Raw genomic sequence first — 10,508 nt, forward strand, 5'->3', positions numbered from 1 at the left:
CGATCTGCTGCTGGCTTTTTACTGCCCATGAAATTTCACCTTAAGGTGATCTTAAAGCCGTGATCCTAGCCGGTTTTTTTTCAGTTTTTTTCTTAGCACTAATCTTTTAATTGGCTTTATAGAAATGCAAAATTCTTGTCTAGAATTAAAGTACGCATCAAAATCTAGGTCATGGTGGTTGAATTTATATGTGGTGGTCGTCACGTATAACAAAAAATATTAATTTTTTTTCGTTTTCGATATAAATTCGACCACCATGACCTAGATTTTGATGCGTACTTTAATTCTAGACAAGAATTTTGCATTTCTATAAAGCCAATTAAAAGATTAGTGCTAAGAAAAAAACTGAAAAAAACCGGCTAGGATCACGGCTTTAGGATCACCTTAAGGGTGCATTCGGGGAGCACGCTATTAGCACAATTATCGTCCAAAACTGTTCGAGGAGACGCTTTGTGGCGCTGTGATATACGATGATGACGTCACTGTAAAGGCAGCGTGACGTCATCACTCGCGCTATTTTCGCTATTATTTTCGAGGTGAGGCACGAAATACTATTGGCGCTTAAGCTGCGTTCGGGGAGCTTGCTATCGCTGTCGCGCTATTGGCTCTTCGAACGAAGTTCATAGCGTTTGCGTTTATAGCGTTAATAGCGTCTCCCCGAATGCACCCTAAGGGGATGCTAAAGTGACTCAATTACCGACAATTACAGTCAAAGGTCTAATTTTGAAACGGCTTTATAGATCGCAAAATTCTTTTACAAGAGTAAAGTATAGGTACTAATGAAGGGTGGGAATGTAAAATAATGAGTAATAATTGAAAAAAATTAAAAATGCTGTTACCTCATTTTCTAATATAAACAGTTGTATAAGTAATATGTACGAAATGAAATGTTCCCACCCTTCAGAAGACGTGCACAAACAATAACGTACCTTTGAAATTGAGATTGAAAGCCTGGAATAAAAATGAGACGTTCGAAGAAATTATAACCTATAACCATGTCTATCCTTGTCTATCATCATTGTCTATACAAGGACAGATATAGAATTTGGTCGGTAATACAAACGGCTTTAGGATCCCCTTAAAGGTGATTATTAATTTTTTGAATGATTGTAAGTTCGATTTATAACTGATTGATATGGAGCTTGGCTCTCTTCTTTATCGGCATGTGGAGGAGGAGTAACTGATGAAAGACGCAAGAGGGCGACTATTCCCCCGGATAATCCCCCAGATTTCTTGTTATAATGCGTGACTGTTCCTGTGGAACCGGAAATCCATTCGGGGCAGAAAGAAGAAGAAGAAGAAGAAGATACAAAAGTCGTGTTCGACGATGTCTTTAACAAAGTAAGGGACTGTTACTTTTATATGTGTATTTGTATATTTGGTAAAACCGTTTCATTGCTGTTTATCATAATACTAAGTAATATAAAGGCGAGACGTTTTCTCTCTGAAATTGACTAGAAAACAGAAATCTTAACCTAAAGCCTGATCTACAATGTGTTCTTTGCTTCCTGTTTTTTGCTCTTAACTTCTTTGCGACTATCTCGTATTTCGCAATTCCGTCGCGTAACGCGATGTTTTTTTTTTCTGTCGCCTAAGATAAAAATTGACGAACTTTAGAAGAGACAAGAAACCACGTTACGCGACGAAATTGCGAAATACCCCTGGTAACCAGTTTGGTAGTTCAGATGCGTCCCGAAGAAGTGCGCAAGAAAACAGTCCAAAATTGCGACAAAAGTGCATAATATCTGTGATTGAACAAGTACTTACTGTACTATTGCAGTAGTCTGCTGTAAGAAGCTACTGTGAAATTTTATACTATTTGTTAAAAGTAAGCATGTAGCAGAAATGTGAAAACAATATGGAAGTATCTTTTGAGTACAGATTCAACCGGCAGAAACGTGAAAAGAACGTGCAAGCATCTGCCCGTGAGAAAAAGAGCAGTTGAGTGTGCTAGACGCTTGAAACATATTTGCAGCAAAATTTCACAAGTGTATGTCGCTTAAATTGTTGTTTTTGCCGTACAGATCCGACCGACAGAAACGTGAAAAGAACGTGCAAGCATCTGCCCGTCAGAAAAAGAACAGCCGAGCGCGCTAAACTCCCAGACAGCACAAAATATTTATAAAATATTTATAAAAAAGATTTAAATATTTTGAAAATATATACGTTGAATATTTTGTAAATATTATAATGTCCGAAAAATAAAAGTATCTAAAAGATTATAATAAATATTATAAAATAAAGTGTAAATAATTATCATCAATATTATTAAAGTTGTTTTTAATTTATGTTATAAATATTTATAGAAATAATTACTGTAAGTTAAGTGGAGATTGTGAAACTGTTATAGCTTCGTGCTGTGAGATGTAGGCTATACGGTCCATTTTGGCGTTACGAATTTCGAAAAATGTTTGATTGATAAATCAGATGTACGGTATATTCTGCCAAAATAACAAAGATAACGCTCTCAATAACGATAAATAAACAAAACAAGGCAAATAAGAGCTCGTTCGCGACGATGGACGGGCGACAGTAATAAAATATTACAAATTGAATAAAATATATATAATAAAATAAACGTTTCGGTCCTTGATTTGGACCCTCCTCAGTACATATAGCTGGTCGAGTGAAATGCAGTGGTCACAAGTAGTAAAAAATGCCGCGTAATACTTATTGTATTACGCGGAGAGATAGTGTCGTATATATCTTATCAATTTGACTGTCAGGTAACTCTTGTGATCACTTTTTAAGGTATGACTATATATATTTGTTTAATTTATTTCTTTTTATGGAATTAAGGTAACAGTCACGTTGAGGATACGAGATCCACACTCTCATAATCGGAGAGCGGAATAACTGCATTTTTTACTACTTGTGACCACTGCATTTCACTCGACCAGCTATATGTACTGAGGAGGGTCCAAATCAAGGACCGAAACGTTTACTTTATTATATATATTTTATTCAATTTGTAATATTTTATTACTGTCGCCCGTCCATCGTCGCGAACGAGCTCTCATTTGCCTTGTTTTGTTTATTTATGCCAAAATCATTTGTATTTCTGCTGCTCTACTTCTTACGCAAGCATCTGCCGTAATTCTTGTTGAATTCTGCTGTATGTGCTAGTTTGCAACAATGCCGCTAAGCGGCACATAATAGTAAAACTAACTCGCAAGTAAATTTCAGTTGGGATCTAATATAAGCAGGCCTCCGGCGAAGCGCGAAGCAAAATCGTGACATTCGCGACAATCTTCGCCAGCAAGGCTTACCCAACACCACTGCGGTGATATAAATATAAAAAATATTTTTGTAAATTATTTTAATTTTCCTAAAAAATATTTTTAAAATATTTTGTGCTGTATGGGTAGCAGTAGGCGCTGTTACAAATCTGGCGCGATTATGTTGCACTGCGATTTGCGCAAGCATCTGCCGCATTTCTTGCACTATTCTGCTATATGTAAATGCATACACATATCTTCCACAATTCTGTTGCACTACGACGAGAGCAAGTTTCTGCCAACAGAAAAATAGTCAAAGTTGGAAATAAAAAACGCATGATCTGCCTGAAAGTTAGTGCACGACTTTTCGTGCAGTTTTACAGCAGAATTGCAAAGAAATGGTTACCAGGGACGAGATAGTCGCAAAAAGGTTAAAAGCAGAAAACAGAAAGCAAAGAGCACATTGTAGATCAGCCTTAAGAATCAGTGTCTAACAAGTAATTATCTGGTTGTAATAGTAGTTTTTTTCCATTTTTCTCTGCAATTAGCTTGTTACTTGCCCCCACCCAAGTGGTGTGGGACAGGGAGGATGAGGCACGCGAACAAAAACTGCGCCAGAGGCCCGTGTCAGCGTTAGTCAAAGCTGTCGTCACCGCACCACCTTATGGACAGCGACGAGGATGGGTGCCACGCACTCCAGAAGTGAGTAATTGCTAAAGACTTGCACAAACAATCATTCTTTGTCAGCATAATTCAATTACTTTTGTGTTTTATGAAATTACGAATGATTACGGTTGGAATATATGTATGTATGTACATACAATAGTACTTGGAAATGTATGTTGCATAGGACTTTGGAGATGGAGGAGCCTTCCCCGAAATTCACGTTGCACAGTATACACTTGGAATGGAAATGAAGGGCAAGGAATCGACAAGCAATGCCCTGGCGATACAACTCGACGATCAAGGAAAAGTAAAATATGATCTTATAGCAAGACAAGGTCATGGCAAAGATAAAGTAAGTTTCGATTTTGCTGCAAAATATATTCTCGGACTAGCATTTTATTCTATATTAATTTTTTTTATAGATTGTCTATAGCAAGTCGAGCGATTTGCTACCATCAGAAATTACAAACGAGGAAGATCCTACCTTGCAACGACCTGTCGATGACAAAATTGAAGATGAGACGAAAAAAGCGTTAAAAAAAGAAACGAGATCGAAGATTGCGGCGGCCATGCCTGTGAGATGTGCGGAGAAACAAGCTCCGGCTCAATATATACGTTATACGCCGTCGCAGCAAAGGCAATCATTCAATTCAGGCGCAAAGCAGAGGGTTATCAGAATGGTGCAGGCACAGGTAGATCCTCTGGAACCACCGAAATTCAAGTATGTAGAGCAAAAATAAGACGATCGTGAGAAATCGTACGAAGAACAGATACAATTACCGGATGTATTAATATAAAGATTTGCGATTGCAGGATTAATAAAAAGATTCCGCGAAAACCTCCGTCTCCTCCAGCGCCTGTCATGCATTCTCCCACGAGAAAAGTGACGGTAAAGGAACAAAAAGAATGTAAAATTTCACCGTGTATAAGTAATTGGAAAAACGCAAAGGTATTTGCAAATATTTACTTTGTGCTGAACATCACGTATATTTCGCTACCATAAGAGAGACAACAATGAAATATAATTAGATGTATTCGATTCTACCTAGGATTAAACAAAGCAATGTTATATTTCAGGGTTATACAATCCCGTTAGACAAGCGTCTTACTGCGGACGGTTGGGGCTTGCAACAAGTTCACATCAACGAGAACTTTGCCAATCTAATAGGAGCTCTTTACATCGTTGAAAGAGAAATCCGTCAAGCTGTCGAAATGCGCGCGCAGTTAGAGAAGAAATTGGCTCAGAAGGAGAAAGAGAAGAAGGAGGATAATTTGAGGCAACTCGCGCAAAAGACCCGAGAAGAGCGCGCCGACTTGAAATCTGCCGCGACGCTAGGTTTGTATAATTGTTAATTGTTTACATACAAAATAAACAGCAGATAAAAAGAATATTTCTGAAAATTAAGACAAATATTCAAGTGATAAATAAATGCTTTCTCTCTTTCAACAGATAAGGCTGAAGAATCACGCGAGAGAGACCAACTCAGACAAGAGCGGCACAAGGATCGCGCTCGCAAACGTAACTTGGCTCGCGCCGCGCCTGACAAACGGTCTCGTTTGCAACGCGAACGCGAACGCGACATCAGCGAGCAAATCGTCCTCGGCTTACCCGCAAAAAGCATTCCTAGTTCGGGAGAGGCGCAGTTCGATCAGCGTCTCTTTAATACCAACAAAGGGATGAACAGCGGTTTCGGACACGATGACGAGTATAACGTCTATGACAAGCCGTGGAAAGATGGCAATTCTATCGCTTCGCACATTTATCATCCCAGCAAGAATATCGATAAAGACACGTACGGAGACGATTTGGAGAAACTAGTTAAGACAAATAGGTGAGAATCTTTCTATTTTTGTTCACGGTAATATAAATGATTATGAGTGGTTGTCTATAAATTTAAAGTTGCTATTGTTGCTTATTTTTTATTGCAGATTCGTTCCTGACAAGAATTTAGCGGAGTCGATAGATCAGTCGCTCTATCGGGACCGGTACAATTTGAGAAAGACGAAGAGGATCCTTTCGGTTTGGATCAGTTCTTGAAACAGGCCAAGCATGCCAGTAGCTCGACCACGACAACAACAAAGCGCAAAGATGAACGCGAACAGCGTAGAGACGATCGTGATAAACGTAGGAAGCATTAAGTATGTTTAATGCTTTCATATATCACGCGAGACATTCTTAAGGCTCCTGGGCTCTTTTCCAACATCTCATGAGATGTGACGTCAGAAGCGAGAAATGTTGAGAATTGACACGTTGAGAATTCTTGCGTAGTATTTCCAAATAAAAAGATATTTGCGTTTCACGGCTGTTTATTAACTGTCAAGGGAAAGGGTAGACTTAACCTCAACTCGGAGTATTTTCGAAGTGTGCTGAAGTGATCTGTAGTGTTATTTTAAGCAAATATCTTTTTATTTGGAAATACTACGCAAGAATTTTCAACGTGTAATTTCTCGCTTTTTTCTCACATTCCAACATGGCTGCGACGAGTACCCAGAAGCCTTAAAAGTTTATTCCATTGTTATGGCACGAATCTTACTCCCTGGGCACGATTAAAAAAACCATTGGAAAAAACATAGAATATGTAACACAACTTATTTTTATTTACATACATATACATAGATATATAAATAAAAAGACATTACTTTTTAAATATAATTAATTATTAATCATTGTGAAGATGTATTGCACACTTCTGCTTTGGAATGTTAGGAAACATAGCAAGCAACCCTATGTTTTGTCATTATATTAAATTCTTGGGTCGCATCTTGAGTATTCTTATTTTTTTTTAATTTGTATAAATTTAGAAAAAAATTTTATACAGCACACGAACCACAATTAATAAAACTTGCTGATATTGCTATGCCGTTGTACACTTCTTTTTAATAAAGCAAAATTTCCATAAAGACTATGGTAGCGTAATGTGTATGAAAAATTTATCTTCTACCCACAATTTTCCGTTCTATTTTTATAACTTGCTTCACGGAAAAGCAAACACGTTTTACATTTTAATAAGAAAGCTTCAACGAATTTAATACCAAAGAATACTGTAAGAGGGACTTTACAGGTCGCTTTATGAGTGGAAATTATTGCTTAATTTTTGAGGGAAAATTCACAACCCAAAATTTTGTACATGCACCAATGCCGATTTTTGGCATTACTGTAAAACACTGCCGACATTTTCGTACACTGCCGACAATGCTTAGTCAATACCTACAATGCCGTCAATCCTATATATAAATAATATAAACTTAAGGCAATGCCATGCAATTATGAACACTGCCGCGTACTGCCCATTATTATACGCCAATGCCACCTCTATCAAGTTAAACCCCCCACTATTCCAAAAAAATCCGCACCTATTAAAAAATTTAGTGCTATTTATGTGCTAATTGTTGCTTCTAGTCCGGATTTTGTTGCTCAAGCCGTTTAGCAGGAAACGGCGATCGAAATGGGGGGGGCAGCTTGTCGTCATAATAAAAAACCTATATAGAGTGCTCAAATCCAAAAAACAAATTGAACCAGAACCCAGAATTGAACAAACACCAGAATCTGTTGCTTTTTTGTTGCTCCAAGATAGCGTGAAAACATTTTTGAAATATAACGTTTTTTTTTAGAAAATACGTAGGGGAGACCGGGGCTAACTCGACACCGGGGCAAACTTGACACTAGGCTTTTTGCCAATTTAAATCTATCGTAGAAACTTACTTTTCCTACTGTAAATGTGAGTTATAGTGTAATTTTTAACGCGACATAAGCGTTTTTGATAGTGAAAAGTAATTTTTCTGATCTCTCAAAAATGGTCTACTCTTTCATCGAGCTTTCGGGCAAAACTAAGCAACGTATGTACAGCAAAATTTTCTTAAGTAATTTTGTACCTGAAGGAACGCTCTTTAAATGTGTACCATTAAATTTGCTCGAAAATTTTAACTAATTGTTGAAAATTGCCTTTGAAAAAATTGTGTCGAGTTTACCCCGGTATTTTTCAATTTGAAAATTTGTCTTCGCGTCACTTTTTCTTTCCTGGAGGCAAAACTAAGCGACGTACAACAAAATTTCCTTAAGCAATTTTGTACTTGAAGGAACGCTCTTTAAATGTGTACCATTAAATTTGCTTGACAGCACTATATATTGACTGCATCTTAAACAACGTTATATTTCCAAAATATTTTTACGCTATCTTAAAGCAACAAAATAGTAACAAATTCTGGTATAAACGTTTATTCGATTTGAGCATTCTATATATATTTTTTCACATAGGGAGGGGTCAGTTTGACACAGATTCTAGCCCCACCACATACTAAAAAAACACATATAGAGTGCTCAAATTCAAAAAAACAATACACCAAAATTTGTTGCTTTAAGATAGCTTAAACAAATTTTCGAAATATAAGGTTCTATAAACAATGCCACTAATAAATACTGCATCTTCGACCGTTATCTACGACTTCGATGGCTAAAAACTAAGTAAAAGAACTTGTTGCTTAGCTCTTTTTTGTCTTAAAATATTCTATGGACCGTGCCCTATCAGAATATGCAACTTACGATTTTGTTGCTCGCCCCTAACTGCAAATAAATTATTTATCTCCGCGTCGACCGTTATCTATAGCAGATCATTTTTTCGATCGATTGTTTTTGGGGTAAAATCATCAGAACTATTACTAAAAAGTATCAGGAACTATAGAACTTGACTGCATGCGACAAGAACTGCCTTTTATTTTTGATCTGCCGGAAAATGATATGCCAACTTCACAGACACATTCCAACAGGGCTCGTGTCCTTTCTGCGATAATCGTTGCCTCTCGAATGCGCCGCATACACGATAAACAGATATGTTGGTGGTTTCACACCGAGACACAGATCTCGATCACTCCACGACTCGATTATAATGTTTGCTGCTAAAAGAATGACGCAATTAAATACGTTATTTGAAACTGAATACACCGAGTGTGCATTGATAGACGGCCGGAAGACGAATGTGGACGAATGCTCGCTCGCCCGGGCTGCGCGCCCCTCCCAACATGCTCACGCACGCGCACGAACGCCCTACGCCGGGCCGCCTGGGACGCAACGCGGTCGGCGCCTATTGCGCGCATTCACACCGACCTACGCAAACGCGCGGCCTGACTTACCGCAACGCAAATGCCACAGATGGCCGCTTCTACACAATTTCTCTCTTTCTCTTTCTTTTTCTTTCAACTTCAAACATCTTGTAATGTTGACGCACGCAAATAACAAAAAACTCACAGTACCTGAAAATGCCGCTCAAAGAGGGTCGGTATTTGCGTCACGCGGTCCAGCATCATTTCCATCTGCAATCGATGACGTTTGGTTTGTTCCCGTGCCTTCCGTCGCGACGAAGGGACGTCCGCATATTCCTTTTATTCTATTTTAAAAGTTATAACAAAAAGTTGTTATAGATTTAAAAAATAATTTATTGCAAGACATATTTGGAAATTTAACCCCAGAACGGTACACTTCTAAAAGTAACGTAGATGGTACACATGAGTTAAGCTAACCCGCTGTTTTTTTTTTTTTATAACTTTTTATCAACTGCACATTTTAGAGCAAGTTTTTTTTTTAATATTACTAAATTAATAGTTTAAAAATTTAGAAATTTGAATATCTATGTTAAAAAACAAAAAAACTTTTACACAAAAACTATTTACAAAATTACAGAAAAAAAAATTTCTAATTTAGTAAAATTGTGGTTTTTGTTTATATAATCATATTCCTTTTTCTAAAACAAGTTGTGACCTAATTCTACTGGGATTGTAAAGATTTATAGTTGTATTTTAAGGGAATTAATATTTTCAATTACTTCCAAAAGTAATTATTTTTAATGGTGAATGAAGGTAATTTTAGGCTCTTGTTAGTAACTTTTTATGGTAATAAATAAAATAAATTATTTGCGTAATTTGACATTAAATATTAAATGTTTTAAGTAAAAAATTGATAAATAATAAATTTTTCTAATGATATTAGCATTCTAATGGCAAATAGCAAGAATTGAAATTTACGTTATTGTACATTTTTAGGTAACTTTAATATTATAAAATCAATGAAAAAAATGTTTATTTGATTTTTTAATTCCATTTTATTCCTAAATTCTATTTAATTGATTTTACAAAAATTAGTATATATCACGAGTTTACTAACGTTAATGGTACACTGATGGATTAGTGTACCCCGGAGACTAAAACTTTCGATGCTTTTTATACTTGGCAGTTTTCAATGCTGGTTCGATTATGGGTGCTTAGTAGGGAGTTCTCCAAAGTATTCCCCCCCGCCTGATTCGGACTCCCTTTCCATACAATATAGAAGTGGCGCGACTTTTAAAATCAAAATTGCTATGGGTTACGCTTAGTGATGCCGCGAGACGAGACAAGACGAGACGAGACGAGATGAGATGAGATTTAAACAAGACAAAACTTTGTCAAACTTTTCGAGACATACTATACTACAAGAGCTGCAATATATTCACCAGCTAGTACTAAAATCTATAGTTTACATCACGCGCACATGTAGACAATAGCGTCAGTATTAGCAATGTGAATGGAAGGAAAATAAATTTAGATTGTATAATCTTTATGCTATAATTACAAATATCTGATATTATAATGCATTTT

General features: G+C 36.8%; 1 pseudogene; it reads left to right on the forward strand.

Moving 5' to 3' along the window:
• The first annotated feature begins 1,291 nt into the window (after window positions 1-1,291).
• On the forward strand, window positions 1,292-6,974 carry LOC139815991 (puff-specific protein Bx42-like; annotated as a pseudogene).
• The last annotated feature ends 3,534 nt before the right edge of the window (window positions 6,975-10,508 follow it).

The sequence above is a fragment of the Temnothorax longispinosus genome, chromosome 7 (genome assembly GCF_030848805.1).
Source record: "Temnothorax longispinosus isolate EJ_2023e chromosome 7, Tlon_JGU_v1, whole genome shotgun sequence".
NCBI classification, from domain to species: Eukaryota; Metazoa; Arthropoda; class Insecta; order Hymenoptera; family Formicidae; genus Temnothorax; species Temnothorax longispinosus.